The 16,391-nt window shown below is 44.1% G+C and overlaps 1 long non-coding RNA gene across 4 annotated transcripts in view; it reads left to right on the top strand.

Moving 5' to 3' along the window:
- Positions 1-16,391, top strand: part of LOC101903925 (uncharacterized) — a 110,280-nt gene that overhangs the window by 49,245 nt on the left and 44,644 nt on the right. The gene's annotated exons all lie outside the window — the stretch shown is intronic.

The following is a 16,391-nucleotide window of genomic DNA, read 5'->3' as shown; positions in this document are numbered from 1 at the left end:
AGTGTGGTATTATGCAAAGAGAGACAAACAGGTTAAAGGGGGAAAAAAGGGTTCAGAAATAGAGGAACACCTATTACGCCGTTTGATTCATAACAAAGATAACTACTGAAAAACAGTGGAAATGTATATAGTCTTTTCAGTAGATAATACTAAGCCAATTGGACATCTAACTGGAAAAAATAAATATTGATTTCTACTTTGCACCATTCATTACACCAATTCTAAGTTGATTGTGGACTTAAGTGTGAAAATAACATAGGAATGTAACATTGGAATATGCAAAGATATCTTTCATGGATTACCAAAAGTATTAGGCATAAATGAAAAAATGGATAAATTGGGATTATTAAAGTTAAGAACTTTACTAAAAAAAAGATGAGAACCAAAAAGCAAGCCTCAGATATGGCTATTATAAATAGCCATATTTATAATATTGGCTATAAAATGGCTATTTATAATACATATATCTGATATATCCAGACTTGATATGTGTGTAATCTCTTCAAGAAAATTAGAGATACCAAGGGAACATTTCATGCAAAGATGGGCTCTTTATTGAGACAGAAATGGTATGGACCTAACAGAAGCAGAAGATATTAAGAAGAGGTGGCAAGAATACACAGAAGAACAGTACAAAAAAGATCTTCACGACCCAGATAATCACGATGGTGTGATCACTGACCTAGAGCCAGACATCCTGGAATGTGAAGTCAAGTGGGCCTTAGAAAGCATCAGTACGAACGAAGCTAGTGGAGGTGATGGAATTCCAGTTGAGCTATTTCAAATCCTAAAAGATGATGCTATGAAAGTGATGCACTCAATATGCCAGCAAATTTGGAAAACTCAGCGGTGGCCACAGGACTGGAAAAGGTCAGTTTTCATTCCAGTCCCAAAGAAAGGCAATGCCAAAGAATGCTCAAGCTACCGCACAATTGCACTCATCTCACATGCTAGTAAAGTAATGCTCAAAATTCTCCAAGCCAGGCTTTAGCAATACGTGAACTGTGAACTTTCCAGATGTTCAAGCTGGTTTGAGAAAAGGCAGAGGAACCAGAGATCAAATTGCCAACATCCACTGGATCATAGAAAAAGCAAGAGAGTTCCAGAAAAACATCTATTTCTGCTCTATTGACTATGCCAAAGCCTTTGACTGTGTGGATCACAAGAAACTATGGAAAATTCTGAAAGACATGGGAATACCAGACCACCTGACCTGCCTCTTGAGAAACCTATATGCAGGTCAGGAAGCAACAGTTAGAACTGGACATGGAACAACAGACTGGTTCCAAATAGGAAAAGGAGTACGTCAAGGCTGTATATTGTCACCCTGCTTATTTAACTTACATGCAGAGTACATCATGAGAAATGCTGGGCTGGAAGAAGCACAAGCTGGAATCAAGATTGCTGGGAGAAATATCAATAACCTCAGATATGCAGATGACACAACCCTTATGGCAGAAAGTGAAGAGGAACTAAAAAGCCTCTTGATGAAAGTGAAAGAGGAGAGTGAAAAAGTTGGCTTAAAGCTCAACATTCAGAAAATTAAGATCATGGCATCTAGTCCCATCACTTCATGGGAAATAGATGGGGAAACAGTGGAAACAGTGTCAGACTTCATTTTGGGGGGCTCCAAAATCACTGCAGATGGTGATTGCAGCCAGGAAATTAAAAGACTCTTAGTCCTTGGAAGGAAAGTTATGACCAACCTAGATAGCATATTAAAAAGCAGAGACATTACTTTGCCAACAAAGGTCCATCTAGTCAAGGCTATGGTTTTTCCAGTGGTCATGTATGGATGTGAGAGTTGGACTGTGAAGAAAGCTGAGTGCCAAAGAATTGATGCTTTTGAACTGTGGTGTTGGAGAAGACTCTTGAGAGTCCCTTGGACTGCAAGGAGATCCAACCAGTCCATTCTGAAGGAGATCAGCCCTGGGTGTTCTTTGGAAGGAATGATGCTAAAGCTGAAACTCCAGTACTTTGGCCACCTCATGCGAAGAGTTGACTCATTGGAAAAGCCTCTGATGCTGGGAGGGATTGGGGGCAGGAGGAGAAGGGGACGACAGAGGATGAGATGGCTGGATGGCATCACTGACTCGATGAACATGAGTTTGAGTGAACTCCGGGAGTTGGTGATGGACAGGGAGGCCTGGCGTGCTGCAATTCATGGGGTGGCAAAGAGTCGGACACGACTGAGAGACTGAACTAAACTGAATAACTCCTATAAATCAATAAGAAAAAATGGATATTACTACTCTCTCTCCTTTCCCCAAAAATGGACCAAAGTTTTCTGCAGGCATTTCACCCAGGAGGAGATCCAAATGGTCAACAGATGTATGAAAATGTGCTCCACATCATTAGTTATGAGGTAAATGCAAATTAAAGTCATGGTAAGAAAGCACCCCCCACGTACCTTTCTTAGGAATATTCTAGAGGAAATGTTCTGCTAAAGTTAGAAATTAAACCAAGACAGAGGATCCAGAAAACCAAAGAGCCTACACAAGATGGGGTGCCGGGTATTCCCGGGAGAATGGTCACTGGGGAGCACAGTGGAGACCAGTGTATAGCAGGTTGTGAAAACAGCTGGTCCAGACGGAAGCAGCTCAGAAGTTTCTGGGAGATCTGTCTTCAAGAATATGAAATTTGTTCCACACCTTTAGGAGTTTTAAAATACAATATAGACACAACTATAGGGAATTTGAGTTGGATTTGTGATTATGCATGGAAAATTGGTCTTCCCAGGTGGCGCAGTGGTAAAGAATCTTCCTGCCAATGCAGGAGACGCACGAGACCCAGGTTGTATACCTGCATCAGGAAGATCCCCTGGAGTAGGAAGCGTCAACCCACTCCAGTATTCTTGCCGGGAAATTTCTATGGACAGAGGAGTCCATGGGGTCACAAAGAGTCAGATACGACTGAGCAACAGCACACATGCACACACATAGAAAATTTAGCAAAATAAAAACATAGTGATTATTAACTTCGGGGAAAAGAAAACAGAAAGGAAAAGCAATTATGATACACTTCATAGCTCAACTGTAAATAATATTTATGTCATCAAATTAAATATTGATTACCGATCTAAACAGAATTATAATATAACTACACAGAGAGAAGAGAGGATTGGAAAATGTGTGTTTTCTGTTTCAAGCTATACCTGAGATTGAAACAATAAAATATTTAGAGATATTAAAGTAAATGATAGGATCAGTTAAAAACATTTTTAAAAGTAACTATTTTGGGGGATTAGGAAAAGGAGGGCAGGTGAGAATGGCTATTTTTCGTAATAGTCTTGTAGAACTATTTGACTGGAAGCATGTTCAGTTCAATTCAGTTCAGTCGATCAGTCGTGTCCGACTCTTTGCCACCCCATGAATTGCAGCACGCCAGGCCTCCCTGTCCATCACCAACTCCCGGAGTTCACTCAAACTCACGTCCATCAAGTCAGTGATGCCATCCAGCCATCTCAAACTCTGTTGTCCCCTTCTCCTCCTGCCCCCAATCCCTCCCAGCATCAGAGTCTTTTCCAATGAGTCAACTCTTCGCATGAGGTGGCCAAAGTACTGGAGTTTCAGCTTTAGCATCAGTCCTTCCAAAGAAATCCCAGGGCTGATCTACTTCAGAATGGACTGGTTGGATCTCTTTGCAGTCCAAGGGACTCTCAAGAGTCTTCTCCAACACCACAGTTCAAAAGCATCAATTCTTCAGTGCTCAGCTTTCTTCACAGTCCAACTCTCACATCCATACATGACCACTGGAAAACCCATAGCCTTGACTAGATGGACCTTTGTTGGCAAAGTAATGTCTCTGCTTTTCAATATGCTATCTAGGAAGCATGTTAAATTGTGATAAAAATAGAAACAAACAAAAAAGAAAACTATGGAAAGGCCTGAATTTTCTGTGACCTGTAACTTCTCAGGACATGATTTGTAAAATAAAGGGATAAGTAATCTTCTATTCTGGATGATCTCTGGCCCAATAAATTTGTGTTAAGCTGCTTAGTTCTAACTTCAAAATGCTTAACATCCCAGGAAATGATGTCAAATTTTAGACTTGAAAGGGTTAATGACGTCATGGAGTTAAATCCCTCAGTTTCCAAACAGGAAACCCTGAGAAGCCATGTCTGTGCTTTCTTTACAGGCAGCAGCCCCTGAGTGGCTGGGAACACACTGGGACATGAGTATTCATCTCTTGATCCAAACACCCTTTCTATTTTACCCCAACACCAGGGAGAGACCAAAAAATCAGAGAAGCATAACTGCCCTGCCCCGCCCCACCCCGCTGCCCCCAGTTCTTAGAATATCATTTCCTGTGGTTGAGCAGGAAAAGTCATTTGATTGAAGCCTCTCCCATCCACCCCACCCACCTCCTTGATAGATTTGTGTGTCTAACTCTAATTGCATCAAAAGGTCAAAGGCGAGAGAAGCCCATTTCTAATACAGAGATAAATCCAACTTCCCAATGCAGAGATTACACCAGAACCAATTTTATTGTGTGTCACCAAGCCTTCCCTGAGGCCATTAGTAATTTTCCAGACTTCGGTCCCACACTGAGTCTGCAGCTGAATCAATGCTGGGGTTATAACAGAGATGCAGAGCGAGCCCATAAAGCACAAGCCGATCCTCAGACGGTGTTACAGGCGACATTCTGCCTAGAGCACACTCTGTATGCGGTGAACCTCTTCCCTTCCCCCAGTCACTTTGCTGTGCTGGCCTGGATGCAAACATAAGAGGGACATCTAAGAGCAGTTACTAAGGAGACAAAACAGGTGCTTGGCGTGAGTCATCCTCTTTGGAAGGAATCTGGGTAAATTTTCTAGGGTGGAAGCTTCAGTGGTGATTAATTCACTTTTGACATCCATTTCAATGCACAGGGGCTGAAGAATTAATTTCAAATTAAACTGTACGTTTTTTTTTCCCCGCCACATTGGCAGGTGAAAGTAGAAAATGATTCACTGCAGTCTCGTCTGGGGTTACAAGAATCCCTCTGCTCTGCTGGGGGAAGGAGCGACAGAGGCAGAAGCTGCTGGTTGCCTAGATGGCTCTGCCTCTGGGCTGAGGAACAGCGTGGGTGACTAATCAGTCATTTGGCTCAGCAGAAAGAGCTGGGGAAAGGACCGGGTGTTAAAATGCTCCTAACCTGTGCTAAGTCCTACAGAACAGCCAGTCCCATTCAGGCAGTCAATCTTGATAAACCAGGTAAAGGATTTGGAATGGGAGACAGGGCTTCCGTGGTGGCACAGTGGTAAAGAATCCGCCTGCCAGTGCAGGAGACGCAGGAGCCAAGAGTTCGAGCCCTGCGTCAGTAAGATCCTCTGGAGAAGGAAATGACAACCCACTCCAGTATTCTTGCCTGGAAGATCCTGTTAACAGAGGAGTCTGGTGGGCTACAGTCCATAGGGTCGCAAGGAGTGACTGAGAACTCACGCGATGGGGGTAGGAGAGAAGAGAGAATACAATTTAGATTTGACTTTCATCCTGGGAGGCAGCACAATCAGATCAGTGATAATTACCATCCCAAGAATGCCAGGTAATGGCTCTGGGTCCTCAACCTTTCTGAGCATGGGTAATATGGGAACAATGCCTGCGTCAAAGGTTGTTGTAAGGACTTACACAGAGCATGCTCCTAGAAAATTGTGGTATTCCTGTCCCTTCTCCTATGAGTTATGAACACAAGTTTAGATAAAAATCATAAATCCACCTCTAGAAAGGGGCATTTGGTCACTTGGAATGCTTAAGGAAACTCTAACCCCCCTAAAAGGAGTCCAAAATTTCTGCTCAAACACCTCTAGTAAAGAGGGAATTTCCATTTCCAGAAGGAAGTCCTCTTTTAAAAAAATTTTTGACTGTGCTACATGGCATGTGGGATCGTAGTTCCCCGCCCAGGGATCGAACCTGCAACCCCTGACTGGAAGCACAGAGTCTCAGTCACTGGACCTCCAGGGAAGTCCCATAGAAAACAATATTTTAATCTTCTGATAATTATTTTGGAAAGTCCTTTACCTGTATGTCTCAGTTTGAGCCCCTAGGACCACAGAGAATAAACTAGTCTAATCACTTCCACGGGAAGCACAACACTTTTCTTCCTAACATGATATGCAACTTCCTCCCATCATTCTGATGGCTGTTTCTTCAAGAGTTTATAGCAGAGAACTGTCATCTAGCTACCTAAATCCATTCTTCCATCCCTTTGTTACTATAGAATTATAGTTAGGAGATTTAGTTAATTAGCTGAGCCACCTAGTTGCAATTCTTGGTCAGCACTTCAAGACGGTGGAAATGTCCTTCCTCTGCTCCCTCAGTTGTAACCAGGTCATTGTAGTAACCCTGTTTCAACACCATTGTTGTTGTTGTCGAGTCGTTAATTCATGTCCAACTCTTTTTGTGACCCCATGGCCTGTACCCTTCCAGGTTCCTCTGCCCACGGGATTTCCCAGGCAAGAATACTAGAGTGGGTTGCCATTTCCTTCTCCAGGGCATCTTCCCAACTGAGGGACTGAACCCACATCTGCATTGGCAGGCAGATTCTTTACCACTGAGCCACCAGGGAAGCCCCAGTAGATGATAATGCCCTGGTGGATGACAAAACAATGATTGTGGAAGGAACCTGGTTCTCCAAATGACCACGTGGAACAGAGCCACTTACCATCTTAGAATACTCACCTGGTGCTGTTGATGCGAGAGAATCAAGTTTCTTTTTTCCTTAAGCCATTGACTCAATAGATCTCATTGTATCAGCAGCCTGTTGTTCAGTTGCTAAGTCGTGCCTGACTCTTCGTGACCCCTTGGACTGCAGCACACTAGGCTCTCCTAGTAGACCCTAACTAAGACAGATCCTCTCCAGGTGTTCCCAAGAAATGGGTGCAATAATCAGGTGGTGGTATGGTTTCACTAGAGCAAAGCACTTATTTTTGTTTTGCCAGATACTATTGCATTTTACGAAAGGAATATAGGACTAATTATTCTTGTGTAGTCACATCATATTGGCTGTGAAAAGTGAAAGTCCGACTCTTTGCGGCTCCGTGAACTATATAGTCCATGAAATTCTCCAGGCCAGAATACTGGAGTGGGTAGCTTTGCCCTTCTACAAGTGATCTTCCCAACCTAGTGTTTGAACCAAGGTCTCCTGCATTGCAGGCAGATTCTTTACCAGCTGAGCCACAAGAGAAGCCCAAGAATACTGGAGTGGGTAGCCTATCCCTTCTCCAGTGGATCTTCCCAACCCAGGAATTGAACCGGGGTCTTCTGCATTGCAGGTGGATTCTTTACCAACTGAGCTACCAGGGAAGCCCTGGCGGTACAGTAAGCTAAAACCTTACAACATTTTTTCCTGTGTTGCTGAACTGCACAGCCTCCAACCAATACTTGTGGAATGGGTTTTTGAATGCAAAGGAAATCCCTTATACTTATCATCCTTATTAAACCTCAACTTGACAGATAGAATCCATCCTCTAGTTTGCCAAGATCCTATTGTTTTCTGGTTGTCAGCCACTCTCTTGGTTCCTCCTCTCAACTTCCAGTGATCCGTATTTTTGAGCACCATGCCAGCTATAGCCTTTGATTAGCTTCATCTTTTGATACTTGGGTTAAGGAATAAAATACTTTACATATATTTTTCCTGCAAAAATGAACCTAGAGTTCTCAGTCTACATCTTAACAATATGATTATGATCCCCTGTGATGCAAGTAATAAATAATACTCATAGGGTTGCCCCTGATATGGTGCCCTACAAGACAGTACAAAAACGCCAGTGAACATCACCATGCTGGGAACATACTCAGTTCAGAGCCTCTTTCCTCTCTTGCAGGTGATGTCAAAACCTTGTCCACCCACAGGGGTACACTGCTTATTTCTAAATGGAAAACCGGTCCAACTCTGAGTTCCTTTTGTTCCTTTCTCACTTGTAGACATACATCTGCAGACACAAACTTATTAAAAAGTGTGTTACCATTTTAATTATCTGTCATCTGTAAATGGACACGTTAATGTAGCAAGCTAATTAAAAATTAACGACACAGCATCACTCCGAAGCTAAAAGCCAAGTTTTAGCTTCTAGTAATTGTTTGAGATTAGAGTACAGTTACTGAATAAAAATAGTCTGATTCTGTTTAATTCAGTAGAAATGAAGGAGCTGATGATACTTGCCAGAGGTAGCTGGAATTAGCACATAAGTCACCTTACATTTCTGTGTGTTTCTGTTGCCAAACACAATGCCAGTGCTGACCGAATACTGGGTGGGAGGCGCAGTCTTAGACTTGGACCTGTTCCAAGACCCCCGCTAGGCTCTGTGCTTCTGCAGAACCACTGCCTTCCCTTGCCCTAGGGCCCCACCATCGCCTCTTGAATCCCCAGGCTTATTAGGAAGTTTCCAGCTGGTTGTGCCCAGGACTCCAATGCTAGGCTAACTTAAGCTAGTGGCCTTCAGAAGGTAGATGTGATCCATACCCAGAGGATCAAAAACGTACCAAGCCATCAAGGACATCATGGCCTGTGTTTTGAGTCCTGTTGGAGTGAATTCAGCATTACCAAATTTTAGGAGTCCCACATTGTAGACAGACGCGTTACTGTCTGAGCCACCAGGGAAGTCATAAATTTTAGGAGTAGAATGAACTCCAGAGATCCTGGAGGGATTTGGTATGCTCCCATAAACTAAGAACCTTATCAACCATGCCTGCAGCAGCGTGGAGGTTCCATAAAGCATGACCTCTAAACTCCAGCTGTCATTTGTTAGATTCTTCTAGTTTCTCTGCCTTAGCCTCAGAGAAAAACACTTAAAAAATTGACCCATGGTGACTACTTAGGAAGTTCTTTCCATTTTAGGGGCTCTTCCACATTTATCTGCATAGCTTCTTTATGTGTCTTATTTTGTAATCTGAATAAAATGGTGTGGGAAATAGTAACTACCTGTGGTTTCCGTCGAAGCTGTGCCTTTTGCCACTAGCCCATCTTTTCTTTGTCTTGTTTTCCCATCCAGTTCCCACATGCTTCTCTGTAGACTGGGCAAAACCACCATGGTTCCTTCCCAGCCGGAAGAAAACATTTCATCTTTTAAAGTTTTTCCATTGGATGATGTACATATCCAAAGCCTAATCTGGTCCTCCTCCTATGTTCGCTTGTCTTAGTGGATGGCACTATTATGGGTTTTTACCTCAGAGATAATTTATTCAGCCATGTCCAATCTACCAATAAGCCCATCAAAGGCATTCTTCATTTCTGTTACAGTGTTTTGTTTTGTTTTATCTCTAGCAATTTTTTTTTGATTCTTTCATAGGATTTCCATCTCTCTGCTTACATTGCCCATCTGTTCTTGCGTGTTGTCTACTTTACCCATTAAAGTCCTTAGTATATTAATCATAGTTGTTTTAAATTTCCTGTCTGATAATTTCAACATCCCTACCATGTCTGATGTGTGTGTGTTTTGCTTGTAATTTTTCCTTGGTGCGTGGACAAGATGGACTGGGTAAAAGAAACTGCTGTAAATAATCCTTTACTAATCTGATGGTGACGTGTGTGTGTGTGTGTGTGTGTGTGTGTGTGTGTGGCGGGTGTGTTCTATCATCCTGTGATTACGTAGATCTCAGTGTTTTTAGTGCCTGTGTCTGCTAACTGTGAACTTTGCAAGTGTTTCTGCTTTTTCTTCCCCCTTTAGTGTGACCGAGTGGCTAAAGCAGTCTGGAGTTGGGTATTTCCCTTCCCCCAGGTCAGTTAGGCTCTGATCACATCCCAGCAAGTTAGGTCTGGTTAACTAGTTGCCCCTAAGGGCAGGCTTTGTTGAGAACACAGTGCTCTGACATGTTTCACAATGGTTTCTTTCCTCCTTTGGCTGGAGGCACAAGGGGATTTTTTTTTTTTCCTCTGATGTTTATTGTGGGAACCTGATCAAGCTCCTGGAGGTAAGTCTCACCATAATCGGGGCCCCTGTGTGACTGGCTCACCCTGGAGTTTTTAACTCTTGGAACTGTTCACTCCACATCTCCAGCAACTCACTTATGACAGTTCAGATTTTCTAACCCCACTACTGGCTTCCATAGGTTTCTTTATCTCTTCTTCTTTTCTTCCTATAATTTACCGAAAGCTGTATTATAAAAATTTTTTTACAATTCAGCTTGATATGGTGGATTAATGTTTTTATTTTTTATTGCAGAATGATCGCTTTACAATGTTGTGCTGGTTTCTGCCGTACAACAGCGTGAATCAATGTTGACTCAACAACGCGAGTCAACCATAACTATATACATATAGCCCCTCTTTCTTGAGTCTCTCTGCTTCCCCGCCACCATCCCACTCCTCTAGGCCATCACAGAGCACCAGACTGGGCCCCCTGTGGAAGCGTCGGCTTCCCGCTGGCTATCTGTTTACACAGGACAGGGTGTGCATGTCAGCACCGCTGCCTCAGCTCGCCCCGCCCTCTCCTTCCCCTGCGGGGTCCACAGTCTCTTCTCTGTGTCTCTGTCTCCATTCCTTCCCTGTAAATAGGTTCATCAGGACCGTTTTGCACAGGTTTCTGCTCACAAGTTTCTGGCCCCATAAGCTGAACTGCTCTGCATTCTCTTGTCTCTCTAACAGTTTGCGCTGTGTCCCCCTCTCTCATGTGGATCCAAGAAGAGTTGGTGATTTTTCCGCCTATTCAGCTTGCTACTTGTTGTTAGAATTGACTGGGAACCCCCAAGCTCCTTACATGCAGAACTGGAAACTGACAGTCCTCTTGTTATGAGTTTTTAATGAGTTTGGGAATCCATCTAGTTGTGTGATTCATAAACTAGAATCTCATCTCCACATCACCTCCTGAGCCTGTTGACACTTACCTCCTAAATATCCCTTGGACTGTTCCCTTTCCCTCCTTTGTTGTCTCCACACTGGTCCAAGCCACCTCACCTCCTCACTGCTCTCAGCAACGCCCACTGTGGACCTCCTGTTCCACACACTGGAGCCAGAGCAGTACTTCCAGAGCAGAAATCTCTGTATTACTAACCTTCTTTTGAAACCCTTGTGGCCAAAGGACTGTGAGGCCTTGCCCATGGAAAGCCCCCCTAAATGGACAGAAAGAATTTCCAGATTCTGCAACAAAGATGCAGAAAAGTCTTAAATATAGCCCAGTAAGAATTTCATCACTCGGGATGGGTCATGTGGACTTCTGAGTCGGCAGAATTGTTTCCTTAACCTGGGTGGGCAAATAAATACCGGAAGGCTCACAGTTCAGGGCCTTTCACACTTAAAGGACTGACCTCTCTGATAGGCTGCTGACCACAGCTGATACCCCGAGAAGCAGAGAGGGAGACTCAGGAGGTGTCTTTTTTTAAGTCTTAATTGAATTTGTTACAATTTTCCTTCTGTTTTATGTTTTGAATCTTAGCTCCCAGCCAGGGGTAGAACACATACCCCCTACACTGGAAGGCGAAGTCTTTTTTTAAAAAAATAATTCAATTAATTTATTATATTTTTTGGCTGTGCTGGGTTTTGGGTGCTGCGTGGGCTTTTCTCTAGTTGCAGAGAGCAGGGGCTAATCTCTAGTTGTGGTTCACAGGTTTCTCATTGCTGGGGCTTCTCTCATTGCACAGTGTGGGCTCTAGGGTGCCCAGATTTCAGTAGTTGCAGCTGTGGGCTCAGTGGTTGCGGCACACAGGCCTAGTTGCTCCGTGGCATGTGGAATCTTCCCGAATCAGGGATAGAACCTGTGTCTCCTGCATTATTAAATGTGCATTAATTTTTTTAAACACCATCCTTTTAGAGAAGGGGGACAAAAAGAAGCAAATGTAGACAAATATGGGAAACCTATTGAAAATGTGCTCATTTTCCCTGTACCCCTCGACTCCCCCATCCTGCAACACAAAATCAGTGCAGCTCACGTTTTCATCAAAATTTGGCTGTAACTCAAAAAGCATTGGTAGGTGGGTTCTTTACCACTGAGCCACCAGGGAAGCCCTCAGGAGGCGAAGTCTTAACCATTGGATCACCAGGGAAGTCCTGCTGCTGCTGCTGCTAAGTCGCTTCAGTCGTGTCCGACTCTGTGTGACCCCATAGACGGCAGCCCACCAGGCTCCACTGTCCCTGGGACTCTCCAGGCAAGAACACTGGAGTGGGTTGCCATTTCCTTCTCCAATGCATGAAAGTGAAAAGTGAAAGTGAAGTCGCTCAGTCGTATCTGACTCTTAGCGACCCCATGGACTGCAGCCTACCAGGCTCCTCCATCCGTAGGATTTTCCAGGCAAGAGCACTGGAGTGGGGTGCCATTCCCTTCTCTGAGGGAAGTCCTAGGAGGTGTCTTTTGTCCATGTTGTTCTTATATGCACCATGATGCTTCAAAGTGCTTGTGAGGGGAACTGGTTGGGGCCCACAGGTTTCATGGTTCCTACCCACAAGCCCAGCCCTCGTTCCAGGGCCTAAGAAACCTTTCAATGGTTTCTCATGACTCTTAGGATAAGGCAGACACCTCAACTGTGGTCCTTGGCTGGGTTTTCAGGTTCCTGTCCTGCCCTGCTTCCCCTCCCTCCCTCTCTCCAGATCCAGTGACTTCCCAGTTCTGTGTATCTGCCACTCTCTCCCACCCCAGAGCTCTTCTTTTAGTCAGGGATACTTTTTTTCTGCTTTTCTCAGCTACATCACTTGCACACATCTTTCTGATCTTAGCTCAAGGACCATTTCTTCAGAGATGTTCCTGAGCTGTCTAACTACTCAAATCCCAGTGTAGGTTTTTATAGCATCTTATATCTTTTCCTGACATTGGTCACCATTGTAGTTTGCATGTGTGCGTGCTAAGTCACTTCAGTTGTATCAGACTCTGTGTGACCCCATGGACTGTAGCCCCCCAGACTCCTCTGTCCATGGGGAGTCTCCAGGCAAGAATACTGGAGTGGGTTGCTGTGTCCTCCTCCAGGGAATTTTCCTGACCCAGGGATTGAACCCATGTCTCTTATGTCTCCTGCATTGGCAGGTGGGTTTTCTACCACTAGTAACACCTGGAGAGCCCTGTAGTTTGTATATCTGTATAATTATCAGTATCTGTTCCTCCATGAAGGCAAAGACAATGGCTTGTTTTGCTTATTTTCATTTTCTCTGTGCCTGGCTTGGTGCTTAGCCATGGGAGGCACTCAGCGAATGTAATGAGTGAATGAGTGAATGCCTGTGTATTGGTTATAAAGAGGAATCATTGCGTAACTGACATTTTCTTTCCTTTTTTTGGATGGGGTTTGGCTGTTCATCAGCAAGTATTTATTGAACTTGTATGAGGCAGAGAGTATTGTTTGTTGCTCTATTTTGTAATAGTCCCATGGTATGTGGTATGTGAATTCTGTGCTGTGATTCCAAGGAAGACAAATGAGGTATACAAATAAGGTGTAAGAGGCTGATCTTCTTCATCATCTTTACGCAAAATGCTAGCATAAAAGAAGTAACCAGAGACCAACAAACAAGTGATGAAATTGCTTCCAAAAATAACACAAGTTAGTGATGGAGCTCAGAGTGATGGAAGGAAAGTTACCAACCGCTCCCTCTCCCTTCAGCCACTTTGTACATTTCTGTTAAGAGTTTCTCTGTTCTAGGTAAGTGTAGTGTGACCTGGGGACACACAGTGAGTAGTACGGAGGGAGTGTTACATAATACATCACAGGCAGCCAGTGAAAGTCGCTGTAAGTTTCTCTCACCGGGAGAGAGAGAGAGAGAAGCCATTCTCCAGCAGGGCCCTGGAGAGGGTCCCCATCTGCAGGCCTGTGACCCAGCACAAAGGGAACAGTTGTCTCATTCCCCTGCTATAGGCTGCTGCTGGTTTAGAGGCATGCCCTGTTTTCACCACTCATTAGCGTGGACTGCATGTCCTTACTGAGTGGTTGTGTAACAGCAAAAGTGATTCAAGGGGAATTTAAGGCAGAAGGCTTGTTTACCAAACGTTAACTTTGGTCCGAGTACTGAGGCACTGATGTGTGCCATATGCAGCAACACAGTTTTGTTGGCCAGAGCGGGCACTGTGTAGACAAACCTCCTCCTTCCTGGGAAGGAGGTTTGGCTGGTACAGAAGAGCCTGAAATGAAGGCTGAGCCTGAAGCCCTCCCTGATGGCCAGGGGAATATAGTGAAGCAAGGACTCACTTGGTAAATATCCGATGCCTGTTGAACGGCATGTGTGTCTTACTGGAGAAATACTGTGCATCTTAACAGCATTTTTTTGTGGAGAACATGCTGTTTTGTTGATTGTTAAACCAGTTGCATAAGAAAACACACACACACACTTATTTATTCCAGACGTCTACTGGAAACCCAGTGTAGTCTCATTTGGACCTGATTTCCAGGGATGGTAATAGACTATCTCTTCACACTTCACCTTCATTAAGTATTTTGGAGATCATGAAATTAACTTCCCAAATAGTTTTTAAAAACCCCAAATCACGGATGAGTCAGCCCCAGAATAATACCCTTTCAAAAGATGTGGATGAAGAAGTGAACCAAGGGAAGTGGGAATTTGTGAGGTATCGTGGAAATGTGGAGTTGTGAGAATTTTAATATCAAAAGGATCAGTCATGGGTTTGAGAATATTTTTAATAGATTCTATTTTGTAGTTTTAGGTTCATAGCAAAATTGAGCAGAGTTTTCCCATATATCTCAAGCATGCAGAGCCTCTATCATTCTGGATCAGTCATGGATTTTGAAACATAAGATAATGGGTAGGAAATGGCCATTTATTGATTTTGTCTGTCCAACATCAATGGCCTTCCATAGCATCCTGATTTCACTGGAAAGAAGTGTCCTTCCCCCATGGATATTGTCCTCGTGGCATAGAGAAGACACCCCTTCCTCTAAGCCGCAGGGGTCCCCAACCTCTGGCATCTAATGCCTGATGCTCTGTAATGGAGCTGATGTAACAGTAATAGACATACAGTGCTCAATAAACACAATGCACTTGAATCATCCCAAAGCCATCCCCCACCCCCCGCCCCAGTCCATGGAAAAACTGTCTTCCACCAAAGTAGTCCTCAGTGCCAAAAAGGTTGGGGACAACCGCTCTAAAGGAACCTGAAAGGAACCTACCCCTCCCTCTCCCTCCAGGTCGGATGGCACATGATCTGGGCTCAACCGATCAGACTCACTGTCTCAGGAACTGGAATCTTGACAAAGTGTTGAAAGGACACAAGAAAGGGGCCACAGGGACCTGAAGCAGTGACCCACCGCACTGCGTGGCTGTGGCTCTTCTTTTACCTGGTCTTCTGGAAACCCTCGGTTCCTGCCGATTTTAATGGTTTAATGCCTACAGCCCCTTGTTGATTCTCTGAGCCCTCACGTCCTTCCAAGAAATGCCTTTGGCTTAAGATTGCCAGAGTTGTTGTTCAGTTGCTAAATCATGTTTGACTCTTTGCGACCCCATGGACTGCAGTACACCATGCTTCCCTGTCCTTCACCATCTCCTGGAGCTTGCTCAAACTCATGTCCGTTGAATCGGCGATGCTATCTAACCATCTCATCCTCTGTTGCCCCCTTCTCCTCCTGCCTTTAATCTTTCCCAGCATCAGGGTCTTTTCCAATGAGTCGGCTCTTTACATCAGGTGACCAAAGTATTGGAGGTTCAGGTTCAGCATCAGTCCTTCCCATGAATATTCAGGGTTAGTTTCCTTTAGGATTGACTGGTTTGAACTCCTTGTTGTCCAAGGGACTCTCAAGAGTCTTCTCCAACACCACAACTTGAAAGCATGAATTCTTTGGTGCTCAGTCTTCTTTATGAGTTGCTGACTAATACGCAAGTGGTAAATTAGTAAGAAGGTTGTTGAGATGGTAAGACATTAAAAAACGACTCAAGAGTGTATGCTCAGGAGGAAACGGCAGGGCTGGGGAAATTCGGAGCCAGAGTCAGAGGGCGCTTTTGGGTCAGGTTTCCATGAAGATGAGAGAAATGAGAGATGGGAAACTTCTCAGGTTTCAAGGTAGACTTCAGAGTCAAAATAAAGCTACCTTACCTCCCCACACTGAGTCATCAAGGACATAAAGGAAAACAGCACTACTGTGGCAGCAAGACAGAAAAGACAAGTTTTTTCATAGTGGAATCAATATGGAAAATGATACATCGTGTTTGGAATAATTCAAAAAGTGAACCGCTTCCAAAAAAAAAAAAACCAAATATAAAAAAAATGACTTCCCTCAAGGCTCAGTGATTAGGACTACATGTTTTCACTGCCAAAGACCTGGGTTCAACCCCTCATTGGGGAACTAAGATCCCACAAGCTTCGAGGTGTGGCCAAAAAAAAAAAAAAAAGTGAATAGAGGAAGGTGAGGGAACTCAGAGATAAGCAAATAGGAGGCAGCAACTACCTCCCACCCTTGTCTGGAAGGACAAAAGAAGGAGGTGGTAGAACTATGATGGTAGGTGGGTGGGACATGGGTGGGGGAGACTCCTGCACTGTGATGGCAAGAACT

Source organism: Bos taurus, chromosome 12 (assembly GCF_002263795.3).
Source record: "Bos taurus isolate L1 Dominette 01449 registration number 42190680 breed Hereford chromosome 12, ARS-UCD2.0, whole genome shotgun sequence".
NCBI classification, from domain to species: Eukaryota; Metazoa; Chordata; class Mammalia; order Artiodactyla; family Bovidae; genus Bos; species Bos taurus.
This window is presented reverse-complemented; position numbering and strand designations above follow the sequence as displayed.